At 36.4% G+C, this 12,418-nt stretch overlaps 1 long non-coding RNA gene across 1 annotated transcript; it reads left to right on the top strand.

Annotated features, from left to right (window-relative positions):
* The first annotated feature begins 1,062 nt into the window (after positions 1 to 1,062).
* Positions 1,063 to 2,860, top strand: LOC115927219. Its single transcript, XR_004065507.1, has 3 exons — positions 1,063 to 1,249; positions 2,135 to 2,293; positions 2,718 to 2,860. It is a non-coding gene; the product is annotated as an uncharacterized LOC115927219 (long non-coding RNA).
* Positions 2,861 to 12,418: the final 9,558 nt, after the last annotated feature.

The following is a 12,418-nucleotide window of genomic DNA, read 5'->3' as shown; positions in this document are numbered from 1 at the left end:
AGATCTGGTTCTAATTGTCTTAATTAACTGGCTTAGTCTCCAGAGCCAGGATCACCCACAAAGTCACAAGCACAAGTAACATTTCTTTATTTTAAAAACATTGTTTAAACATTTGTTTCATTTTATCTTCACTCTAGTAAAGATGGTAGAAATGCAGCTGATTCAGCATAATGAGCTGGTGTACCTGGAGGAGGAGCTGGAGCAATATATAGCAGCACAACTGGGCAGAGGCCTCTGAGATTGGGAAAACCCGCTGGATGATGAGCCTTTTGTTTTAGATCGAGGTACTTTGAATTCAAATTCTGTATTGGGAAAGTTGGTGAAAACATGGCCAAACTACTTGATGAATATTGTTAACATAGCTATAAAAAAGGGCTTCTGTTGTAAAAATCCAACCCTAGTGTCGTTATTAAAATCAAGAAATATTTCAATTCATGTTGACCGCCTAAATTCACTGTTCGTTTGCCCCGCTCCGCTGGTCTGCCTACGACCGTGCAAGCCCCTAATGCCATGCACATGTGCGTTTACATAAATTTATTCAATTTCTAAGCATTTTCTGTCATATTCCATACATTGAAAGATTAGTTATGATATTTATTCTTTTACATGGTAGGTGATGAAAGCATTAATTTTCATAATTTGTGTGTGGGGCACTTCCCAATACTGTTATTTGGCTTTAATACATGAGGAAATTATTCAGATTATGTGTTGGAAACAAATTTGTGATTTGTTGCTTAAATTTCACAAAAGGTGAAGCCGTGAAGGAGATTAGAAAAAGCATAGACAATTTTGTCTTTTACGTTAAATTGATTCACACAACATCTAGAAATCAGGATTTTTTTTTTTTTTTAAGTGACAGTGACAGTTGGAGATGTAAAAATATAATAGCATAAACCAGCAAAAAAATGATTTATTTGAATGCTTGTTTTTTAATTTTTTTTAAAAAGGTAATTCGATCTAAAGGATGCACCGTGAGGAGGCGGCATGCCTTGTCATATTCATCTGTTTGCCGAATGGAGAGTAGTGAGGGATGTTTCCGAAGCTGTTGTCAGAAGAAAAGGACAAGTCATGAAGTTTCCTACAAGTTACAACAAGGCAAAAAGTGACTACTATTCAGAAGCAGTTTTTCCAGTACTGCAGATTTCCAGGAGTTGCTGTTGATGGGACACATGCTTACATCAGGAGCCCTGGTGGGGCAAGAGCCAGGTACTACTTCAATAGGAAGAACAGGTACTCCATCGATGTTCAGGTGAGAATAAATGAATACATCATGACTGGATCCTGCACGGCTTTCCCTTTAGACCTTTTTTTTTGTACCTTGCAAAATTTTCACATTAGTTATATACACTCTCCAGTCTTGTGTGTTGTACATCGATGCTAATTCATTGGTGACCAATGCAAGATTTCTAGTGGCCAAATGGATATTAAAGTAATATTCGCGTACAGGTACTCATTTCACTGCCTTTGTACACAGTTAAGAATATCCAATGGATAGTTAAACTTAAAAATCCTAACACTCGTTAATATCTTTTTAACGAAAGGGAAATTTGAAAAATCAAAACTTGTTCCATCCTTCTATCGGCAATACGGATATGACCTCTAGATTTCTGATATTTTTTTGATGGCCATGGCAATTGGGCTACTGTTTTTGCCATTGATCAATGAAAGAAAAAACAACAAAGAGAAGCATGTAAATTGATCAATGGCAATTACCACTATATATTTTAAACTATAGAAAAACAAACAGGTTCATTTCCAATAAAAAGATGCGAGAGTGGGTACCCCCCCCCCCCCCCACACACACACACACACAAAGCATTTGTTGTTTTAGGCTCGAAATGTTTTGTTAAAAGTGAGATTATTTTTGTTTACATTGTTACAAGATAAACAATGAAAACATGAATTAAAAATGAAGAAATACTTCATCAGTCAATAAATATAGGGTAATTAGAATTTTCTTCCAATTTTTGTTGTATGAATAGATATTGAAAAGCAATTATCACACATTCAACTGCATTTGCATTAATTACCATAAATAACAAGTGAAATTTATACATTTCACGGCCTATCTGAAGTATGAAATGAGTGAGTTTTCATAACTAATGAATGCCAACATGTTATTTCATATTGACAGGTTGTCTGTGATTATGCTGGGAAAATAACTAGTATCGTTGCAAGGTGGCCTGGACTGGTAGCAGCCACGATGCCAGGATCTTTTCTGAGTGTGCACTGAATTGACAGCTTGATGCTAGGGCATATGAATAACAGTTGATTCTTGGAGATAGACTATAGGGTAGGTACTGTAGATTATTTCTTTATATGAAAACATTTGTTTATTCTTTTTCTTAATCAATCTTGTTTCCTTTTTTGTATTTGGCCAACATGTGACATGTTAGGAATGTTCATTTGGTAATATAGTAACAACTCGCATTAAGTAATTAATTCACACGAGCTCATGTGCTTTTAAATTTCAGTTCACAAATCACAATTAATGTTTTTGATATCTGGATGCAACTTGATTAGTTTGTTGTCAAGTGGAACCTCATAGTTTTTGTATTAGTGACACAGGATTAAATAATTCCTGATTATGTGTACAATACATTGTATCCTTTCTATAGTATTCCCCCCCCCCACCCCCCTCCAAGAAAAAAAATGAACAAGTCGAAATTAAGAATATTGTTTATGATATTGTTTATTTTGTTCATTCAATTTTGCAGGTATCCATGCCTTCTCTGCCTCATCAGAAGCCATTTCTTCATTCAGAGGGTCGACCACAGATGTGCTTTAAAGGCCATCTGTACTAGTTCAGCCAAAGAGGATTAGACAACCCAGCAAGGTCACTGATGGGAGGCTATCTCATCAATTCAGTTCTCAATTAACATAAGAAAAAGAGGATCATGGGGGATTAACAGGCACAGATTGGGGAAGTTTTCTATATAGAGGGAGCAAGTAGCTAGAAGTAGTACAGTGGGGCTTTAACACTTCACACACAAAAAAGGGAGATGTGTGATTGAGCGCATATTTATTAAATGCAAGGATGAGGACGTTCCATGCCTCATCAATACTAAGAGTATTTCAAAATATGGCCCCTCCCTGGTGTTCCCACAATACTTCGTAGTTATGCAGCATTACATCAAGAACCTGGGTGTTGAATATTTTTGATGTTATGTTTAGTTGATAAGTATTTGTTGTCACTCTGACGGTATTTGTAATTAGGTGTTCTCTATAGATTAAATGCACCCGATTTAACTATAATTAGCATTGTACTGCTGAGTTGAGGGGTGGGTCAATATAAATTATTTGGTTCGCAGCTAGGGGAGAGTATTCGAACAAATATTATTTACTGTACTAAGTGAAGTCAGAATTAAAGAACTTTTATGTGCAAATTTGAATTTTCGTCACCCATTTTGTTGTATTTCTGAATTTCTTTCTGCTAATAGCGCTACAGTGAGACTTTTAATTGGCCTTCCAGAGCCTCTCTTAACCTCTAGTGGGCTATATTTCATATAAGCATGCTACAAAATTTACAAATGTGAACTGCATTGTTTAACAAACGGTAGATTACTATTGTGTTGTATGCTCAATTATTTATGTAAAACATGAAAATACAAATACAATATTCTTGCTTTCATATATTTACAAAGATAACTGAAATAGATATGTGTCAGATTATCTCTCTCTCTCTTTCTCCCTTTTTTTTTTGGGGGGGGTGCAGATGTGTGTCTTTGCAGTTTGCATGGTTTTGCATTATGTGTTTCATTGCAAAAAAGAAGAAGAAGAGAGAGAGAGAGGGGACAAAGAAAAAATTAATAGAGAGAGAAAGGGAGGGAGAGAGAGAGAGAGAGAGAGGGGAGAAAGAAAAAGAATTAATAGAGAGAGAAAAGGAGAGAGAGAGAGAACAAAAATGGGTATAGAAAGAGAGGAGGGACGGGGACAGAGAAAGAGACAGGGAGGGAGAGAGAGAAAAATGAATAGAGAGAGAGGGGAGAAAGAAAAAGAATTAATAGAGAAAGGGAGGGAGAGAGAACAAAAATGGGTAGAAAGAGAGAGGGACGGGGACAGAGAAAGAGACAGGGAGGGAGAGAGAAAGAAAAGATGGCCATAGAGGAATTTTTAAAAATTAATATTATATGGAAACAAATCATTTACCAGTTACAATTTTGATGTCAAAAAAATAGCCAGTTGGGGAAACAAACGGGGAACTAGTTAAAATAATAATTGATTGACCATTCTAACAAAATAACTATATAGATCCATAGTAATTAACAATTGCAATCAAATGAATTAATATATTAATCACAATAAAAACTTAATTCATATTAAATCATTATTATTATTATTATTATTATTAGGTGATTTTATTGATAAGAATTTGTAACCCCCAAAACAATAAGACTCTTACAGTTCATTTAAAAGAGCCCTTGACAACCTTAGATGTATTTATCTAACGAAGGTTTTCAGGTGCCGATGTCAATTTGTTCTGGGTCAGATTGAGTGCTTCACCAGCACCACACAAATGTGAGTACGTGGGGCACTTTCTGCATCGGCGCGCCAGTTTGGTTCGATTAATTCATGAAAATGCAATTCAAAAGTTTATTTCAGAGATGTTCTAACCATCATCTTTTCAAGATTGCTCATTAAGATGTCCGGATCGTACTAAGAATGCTTAGTTTAACAGTTTTTTCAATTCTTAACATTTAAACCCTAGCCCATACAAATTATGTTAGAAACCCTATGGCTGAGACTAGTTTTACAAACCTTGGTCGGAGGTTTGGGAATTACAGACCAAGGTTTATACAAACCTTCCTTTGTGGAATGGGTTTGAAAATAAACCAGGTCTGAGCTCAGACCGAGGTTTGTACAAACCTTGGTCTGATCAAACCGGGTTTGTCCTCAGACCTCCGTTGTGAATTCGGGCCATTAATTGTGTCCAACTCGAACCGGGTTGGCCAAACTGTGTGTATAGATGGCTCTACATTTTAAAGTTACGCTGGTCGATCGGTGGAAGGTCGTGTTAACTTAATCGTGGCAAGTTTGTCCGAGTAAAAGCGTGTGGACAACTAACGGTGTGAGTGAAATATACATGAGGTATTTACTGCTGCAGGGATTAGCTTACCCCGACTCTCAAAACCCCGTCCGAACAAGACACTATGGTTTACCACGATATTCCATGAACAAAAAAAAACAATTGGAAATCAACACGTTTTTTTTCTTCTTCACAAAGCATTGTCCGTCAGGCAAAAGGGCGTATCAATTTGTCAAAATAATGCTCGGCCGTCATTCGGAAAAGAGGGCGTGGTACGGGATTCTTCAAGATACGCCTTATTTGCTTAATTGCTGCCAAAAATTGTTTGACAAATTGAACGTATCTCGAGATACTCACTTTCCCGTGAATGCAACAAATGCTTTTTGTGAAAAGGTATGTGACATACCTCCTCCTATCTCTTAAACAGTTAAGTTTTGAGATTGGAGACCTATTTTACCGCAAGATTGTATTTTATTCACCCACGAAATGTTCTTAACACAATTCACCCTTACGCCCTTTTGCTTTATTACGGTTGTTAATAATGAAACTTTAAAAAGATACATGATGTAACTTTTTACTGACTTTTAAACATGTTCATTGCCTTTTACGAAAAAGATATTTTATTCAATCTAGTGTACACCTGTCCAGGACCCCGTTTCATAAATTTTGTTATTTATAACAAATGCTTAATTTCTATGATAAATTTGCTCTCAGCCAATCATACTTCTTGATTTCAGTAGCTTATAACAGTAGCTTGTAACTTGATATTGATATCAAGTTTTATGAAACAGGGCCCAGGAAGTGGGTGAGAATGTGGTCTTAGTATTAACGGATATGACTCGTGTTAAGCAACATTCATTCCCGTCCTATGGGCAAAGTTTAGTACCATCTCTTGTTGGCTTGAACCCAATATACTTCCGATGATAGTGTCCAGGCGCGTACGCAGTGGGGGGAGGGGGGGGGGGTTGTGGGTTAACCCCCCTCAAAATTGTTTAAGTTAAAAAATAAAAAAATAAAAAAATTGTGTGTGTGTGTGTGCCAAAGGCCCCCCCCCCCCCCTTCCATTGAGCGAAATATCGGTCGGCGCGATTTTCAAATTGTAAAACCCTCCCCTTAAAAAAACTCCTGCGTACGCCACTGATGGTGTCACAATGTTCGATGAATCTGGTTCAAGTGTTAACTGAAGCTTATATTCACACTCGAAACATGTATACATGTTTTGAAAGTAGTATACTACGCACTTGTCAGAGCTTTAGAGGTAGCGTAACAGACATGATACCATTGTCCGCTTTGGCTTGACACCTTTGATGAGATATGAACAGCCCATATCAGTAATCTCTATTCCATTCATCATAATTTGCTATCAAAAGATCAAATCGGAAGCGAATGTGGTATAAAAATACTTAGACTCAAAGGTAGGGGGTCTGGGCAGCAAATATTGCCACATTTTGCCCCAAACGTGATTTTTGTTTTATAGAAAGCAATGTTTGACGTTATTTTAATCATATTGACATACTACTAGAATCGGAGAGCTCGTTGGGTTGTCTTGTTAGAGTTAGATACACAATTTGCCATGGTAGCCAGCTTAAATGAATTTTGGCAAGTGAACATTTGTATGGAAATCTTTCACATATATCGAACCATATAATCTAATTTCTTGAACATCTTTAAAATTGCAATGTTATTTCAAATTCACAACACATTTGAATTACGATTTACACTTAGAAATGTCGTCTTTGTCCGTTATCCTACTCATTTGTTTAAAAATATGTTATCGTTATGCTTGATATTCTCATGAGAATTTTCAAGTGAAAGCTTACCGTGTGCCTTATGTCCGAAACAAACAACGAAACGCGCGAGGTCTTCAGTCTTTCCCCTCATCAGCAGTGTTGACTGTATTAACTGAATGCATCCCAGCTAGCTACCAAGGATTTACAATAATCTTGTTCTGATTTCAGTCAAAGTTACAGATAAAAACTCACTCTAAAGGTTGTTCTTGAACGTGTCATGAGGAAAAACGATGTCGTTGATTATTTTGCACGATCAGAAACAGGTAGGTTGGTGTCCATTAAATGGCGAATCCGGTATTGGCACTATGTCGAAACACGCAGTGCTCTGAACACAATTGCCCCGGAAATGAATCTTGATACAGATTTCGTGTGCAGAAAAATGTTATTACCCATATAATCCGAGTCACATGTAGAATATAAGGACGAGATACCCTGACTTAGATAGTGAAAGGCAGAGGGGAAAGTTTGTGTACAGAAAGGTGGTATAGAGTGCGCGTAACCGGAAACGAAAACCTTCCACGTGAAATGTTTTGCAAAATCATCATTATAGCCATGTCAGCATATTATATTTTTGTGATAGTAATACATGTATGTACAGCGACATGAGCGTCAGAGCCTGGTGGATACCTGCGCTATATAAATATCCATAGTATTACTATTATTATAATATTTGAATACATATGTATTGCTTTAATAGTCTGTCGGGAAAAAAAAATATTTGTGAGGCTCATGATATAATTGGCCCGAGCTAGCTATTAAGGAGAGTACTGTATTATTTGGAAGCTAACAGCGACAGACAAAAGAGCATTTTAGAAAAGACAGCGAGAGGGAGAAAGAGAGAGAGAGAGAGAGAGAGAGAGAGAGAGAAAGGGGTGGTTTTTCTTGATATATTTATGGATAAACTACTACCAAATCACACTTACTCGATATAGAAAGATTGTTAATAATTTAATCATTGCTGCCGAACAACCTCGATAGATGTATGAGGATGCCCGGGCTGGTGTTTCTCTGTCTTAACATTACCCCGTATTGTTTTCACTGGTGCCTTTTCTCCTTTTATTCATTTTTCTTTTCTTTATGTTGGCTACCTACCTGGCTACCTAGCTGCCACCGTCTGTTGCTGGCGATTGGCGACCACATCTGCACATCTTCTTGTTGTCTTTCTTCATTTGTTTCTATCCTGTGCTAATATTTTGGCTTCTGAATATGTGAGACCTGTCCATTCTTTGATGTTATCAAACCACTGCTTTCTCTGTTTGCCTCTTTTTCAATTTCCTTTTATACAGTGTGAGTCAAAAAAAAGTTTAAACCTAGACAATTGCAAATTTTAGGAATCATCTATGAACAGTTAATTATTATACATCATATAAAAGAGTGTTTTATCCCAGATCATTTGGTATCATTTTTATGTAGCATGTGGTCACGCTAGATGAACAGGAGGCATTGTTTCGGAGAGTGCCAAAAGTGACTTGCGCCAAAGTTGCTTTATGTGATGTTTGAATAAAACAAATTGAGATTTGGGTATTAATTCGGTCTTTGCAGATCCAAATAACATCCCTAACGAAATTAATCATGCCACACATATCAGATATCGAATATCAAATATCAACAAACATTTGTGCGTGTGTGTATGTGTGTGTTTGACTATGCAATGCATTTCATTTGATACATTCATATCATTCTCTCACTCCGCTTAATCCCAACATAATACATACTGTAGGTATCACTTTGGCGCAAGTCGATTTTTGCAATCTCGCAAACAATGCCTCCTGTTCATCCAAGCGTAAACACATGCCACACAGAAATGATACCAAATGATTTCGAATAAAACACTCTTTCATAAGATGTATAATAATTTACTTTTCATAGATGAATTTCAAAATAAATATCAATTTTCTAGGTGTAAACTTGTTTTGACTCACACGGTAAGTGTGCTGCTAAGGGGCTTCCACTGCCACGCAGTATAGTGCCCAAAATAATCCGTCTTGAAGCGGGCCACTTTTCCAAGGAGATCTCTTTCTGTGTTTAGTTCTTGCAGAACACTGAGGTTATTTGTTTTGTCCTTCCAGCTGATTTTTAGCATTTTCCTCCAGAACCACAGTTCTGCTGCCATGATGCGATTTTCATCGGCTTTGAGCAGTGTCCAGCTTTCAGCACCATAAAGCAAAGCACTCCAGTTTTATTTTCAGACCGGTTGAGATGTTCCTGTCATTCCAAAGTACATGCAGTTCAACCATTATCTTCTTTGCTATAGCTATTCTGATATTTATATCACTAGTACAGCTGGCATCTCATGGCATAGCTGTTCTTTGTAGATCCAAGATATTTGAAGCTGTCCACATCTGTGACTGTTTCCCCGTCGATCTGGATGCTACAATCGGTATCTGAGGTTTTACCAGCAACTAGGAGTTTAGTCTTTTCAACATTTAAATGCAAGTTGAGTTTCTTGTCGGCATCGTTTACTGCATGTGTGAGACTTTACGTTCGATGGGGTAGCTAAAAACATTTTTAGGTGGGAATTTGTTTGCGTAACCAAGAATTGTTTTATGCTGAACCCATCTTAAATAACTCCTTGTTGTGACCAGTTTTATTAACGTGACTATTATGATTTTTTTGTGACGGCAATTATCATAGACTTCGGTCCCGAGAAACTATTGATCATGTATTGATTGGCACACGTATGTAAAACCAAATTAAACCCGCCTACATGCACACACACGCACACACACGAAACACCCTTATACAATCACTTGGACGCTCATCTCTTTCTCCTGTTTTACAACTATATCTGTAAACGATGTGATACAATCCATCGTTTATTCAGAGCCTTCTTCTGTAACGGTTTCTTTGATTATAATTCTTATTATTTTTGTCAACTTTGCTCTTAATTCGCAGGCCCGGCGGATGGGAGGTGTATCTCTCTTTCTCTCTCTCTCTTTCTCTCTCTCATTTACATGTACGTCATAAGAAATTTTACCCTGCGTAATGGGGCGCATCTTTGGAGATGAGGTAGAGAAAATTGTCTTGTTTATTTGGGTGCATTCCCCAAATATGTGATTAAGATCACGATTGAAATCTTTATATCAATCACTTAATTGATAGATTTTTATGTAATCTTCGTTTGAATAGTTCTCTGAATTATTAATTCATTCAATTGTTCACTCATTTGGTCAGCCACTCGTACACTCATGCATTCATTCATTTATTCGTTTATCATCATTTATTCATTCACTTATTCATTCATCTATTTATTCAATCACCCATCTTTGCAATCATTTAATTCATATTTTCATTCATTCAATTCATCAACTAATCAACTAGTTCATTCCTTCATTCATGCATTCATTAAGTCAATCATGCATGCATTCATTCATTCATTCACTCATTCACTCACTAAGGCTAGCCGAATTGTCCACTTTTGGTCAACAAACCCCTACATGGAGCTGGACAAACTACATTTAAACAAATAGACTGCCTCAATGCAAATGAAACAAAAACGAATTGATTGAAACAAATATGACAGAGAGACTAATTGTTTTAATTGTGCAACTATGATAATTTTCATTAATGTCTTGATACAAATGTAATTTGTAGCAAACTGCATCAATTAAACCAAGAAATGTTCATAAATGAAATTTTGAAATATGCAAGTGTTAACAAAAGGATTAAACAAATTATACAAGCTTACTCATAGTATAAAAACAATATTTAAGCTTTGAATAATTAAAAAAAAACAGAGGAAAATGCTGTTGTTGTGATAATTGATAATTTGTTTAGGTAGTATGATATGTCGCTCATCAAAATAGGATCACGGATTACTGACCACCCCGAAAATAAATTCTATCATCACAAGAGCCATACTTGACTATTGTTATGTCAGTATTAATAACTCAACACTCATGCCAAAATTAAACTACAATGTGCATTTCATCTCCACCTCCAATCCTTTACACATGAACTCTCTTTCATTAACTCCTTTTGCAGACGTTGTCCTACTTTTGTAAAAAGTAAATTGTAATTATTCCACTAATAGTTTAACAACACTGAACAACGAGATTCCACTGCAGTTTAACAACACTGATCAACAAGATTCCACTAGAGTTTAACAACACTGAACAACGAGATTCCACTGCAGTTTAACAACACTGAAGAACGAGATTCCACTACAGTTTAACAACACTTAACAACGAGATTGCATTAGAGTTTAACAACACTTAACAACGGGACTCCACTGCAGTTTAACAACACTGAGCAACGGGATTCCACTAGAGTTTAACAACACTGAACAACGAGATTCCACTACAGTTTAACAACACTGAACAACTAGATTCCACTACAGTTTAACAACCCTGAACAACGAGATTCCACTGCAGTTTAACAACACTGAACAACAATATTCCACTAGAGTTTAACAACACTGAACAAAGAGATTCCAATACAGTTTAACAACACTGAACAACGTGATTTCACTGCAGTTATACAACACTGAACAAAAAAGTGATTTCACTTGGAGTACATGTACACTCCCTTTCATATTAAACGCATCTGCTTCATAAATAGCAAATTTGAGCAATTCCACTAAAGATTTCGCCTAAAACATGTAGTATTTCAAGCACTTTGATTTCCACTTGAGAAGGTAGAGTATTGCTCTGGAATTTGAAGAGGCACCATTGCTTTACCTGAACTAAACAACATAATTTGAAAGGGAAATTATATTTCTCCTAAAAAGAAACAAGGTATTCATGAGCACTTCTTGCTTAATCAGTATAGCTTCTCTCAAACCAAGTGACACTACATGTACATGTACCTGTTCAGTTACTATACATTCTATTACAGATTATAACTCTTACCCTTTACCAAATGATCTAAAATTTTGCAACAATTCTAAAAGTCCATTTGTAAGCAGAAGCTTGATCATTCCGCGAAAAATCCATAGAAATCTATTTCCATTTCCATTCAGAAGAGAGGTTGGGGTCGTCTAATCTGTATGCCTTTATTTGTTATTGTCTTAAATGTGTGCCTGCATCTGGGAGACTTTTGGAACAAGTTGTGTGCAGTTCGGCAGGAAGCTTACTAGGGAAATATAAAGGATTTCCAGAATGCAAAAAAAACAAAATCATAATTGTTAATAATCATACTTTCCTTCACAGAGAGAGGTAATAGTATTAGGATTTGGATTGGGTACACAGACTATTGTAATTGGTCTTGATATAAATCAAAGTTCCATTCAGATAATTATGTCAAACAACTTTTCATTCAAAAATATCACTAACTAGTAGGCCTTTAGCGTGTATTCATGACACAGTAGGCTCATTTACATATCCCTAACACTGTTTTGAAAGACTGTCAATTTGATTGGATAGCCATAAACATCGCTGGAACATTATTTGTTATGGTAAAACAAGCGCAATATGCTGCCCATTTATGCATATTATGGATAACACAGAGCTCAGAGATTACGTGTGAGGTCTTTGCTGTGCGCAGTTGCCATTAAATTTACAAATTCTGAGATACAAATAAAAACTGCTTCAGTTCACCACGTCTAAACGAAACTTCATGGATCAAGCCGATTACTGTTGTACAAGTAGAAGTACATTATGCT

This window comes from Strongylocentrotus purpuratus, unplaced genomic scaffold (genome assembly GCF_000002235.5).
Source record: "Strongylocentrotus purpuratus isolate Spur 01 unplaced genomic scaffold, Spur_5.0 spur5_scaffold_20, whole genome shotgun sequence".
NCBI classification, from domain to species: Eukaryota; Metazoa; Echinodermata; class Echinoidea; order Camarodonta; family Strongylocentrotidae; genus Strongylocentrotus; species Strongylocentrotus purpuratus.
The sequence above is the reverse complement of the archived record's forward strand: the minus strand, read 5'-3'. Positions and strand labels throughout refer to the sequence as shown.